Raw genomic sequence first — 1,342 nt, 5'->3', positions numbered from 1 at the left:
CTTGGCGCGCTCCCGACCAGCGCCCACCATCTTTCAACACCTGCCATGACAAACAGTAAACAAAATTAGTACAACATAAAAAAAAGACCGACATGAATAATAATATGTGTATCACTTAAGTGTATCATCATCAAGTACAACATTAAAAAATTTAATACCTGACACTACTAATAATCTCGATCAGTATCATCAATAAATGCATAATCATCATCATCACTATAATCAATGACGGGCTCATAGGGTTCAGTGGCATCAACATGTGCAAGGCCACCTTGACGTAATCGGTCAAGCAATGACAGGTCATCCGCAGCAGTAACCTCTTCTTGTTCCGGCTCTTCTTGTTCCTCCTCTGGGGTGATGTCGGATTCACTGTCGCTGTCTACTTCAATGTTTTGGGGTGAAGTATAGCGGTTCTTGAAACGCTTTTTGGAAAGACTTGTCTCTTGGAAGAATTCTCCTTCATATGTGTCTGGGTTAATGTGAGGTTCATAATCCTCTTCCTTTGGGGGAGATAGTCTAGCACGTGGCGGCACTTCATAAACGACATCCCAACCTTTCAGATTTGGATTAGTTTGGCAGGCCCACGGTAGATAGAATACATGGGTCGCCTGTTGAGCCGTAATATAGACATCAGGAACATCTAAATGGGTGCTTTGGTTGATTTCAACTAGCCCTATATGTTCATGAGTTGTTCTAGTCTCCTTCGGCTGAAACCAATAACATTTGAAGACTACGACATTCGGTGGGTTTTCACCATAGAATAGAAGTTCATAAATTGCTTCAACTCTCCCATAATACTCGGTACCTCCTTCGCCGATAGCAGATACACAACAATTTGTAGACTTTCGGTCGGCCATAGATAGCTCTTTGCCATAGGTACGAAAGCGATACCCGTTGATGTCGTATTTGTCAAATGAACGCACCTTATAGTCAAAACCATTAGCGACTTGTCTCAATTCGGCGTCCATAGACTCTGAATTAGCCTACAAGTTTAATATGAAAGGATTGTTGCATTACGCACAAATTAGCGAATGAAACCGGGATAGCCGCCTACAAATTAGCCTACAAGTCTAATAGAAATTACCGTTTGTTTGAACCAAGAGATGAAACCGGGATAGCCGCCACCTTGCTTTGCGAGAAGCTCATACTCTTCGACAGAATCCTTTTGGATCACCGCTCCATACGAGAATAAGGCGACGTATCGACTGTATGAAATATCCAGGAATAAGAGCAGTTCAAAGGAAATAAGGGTGGGTGTGGTGTCAGGGTGTCGGTGTCGGGGTGTCGTGTCGGTGTCGGGGTCGGGGTCTCGGGGTCGGGGTGTCGGGTCGGGGTGCCGGGT

Source organism: Triticum aestivum, chromosome 2D (genome assembly GCF_018294505.1).
Source record: "Triticum aestivum cultivar Chinese Spring chromosome 2D, IWGSC CS RefSeq v2.1, whole genome shotgun sequence".
Taxonomy (NCBI): Eukaryota; Viridiplantae; Streptophyta; class Magnoliopsida; order Poales; family Poaceae; genus Triticum; species Triticum aestivum.
Note: the sequence above shows the minus strand (reverse complement) of the source record.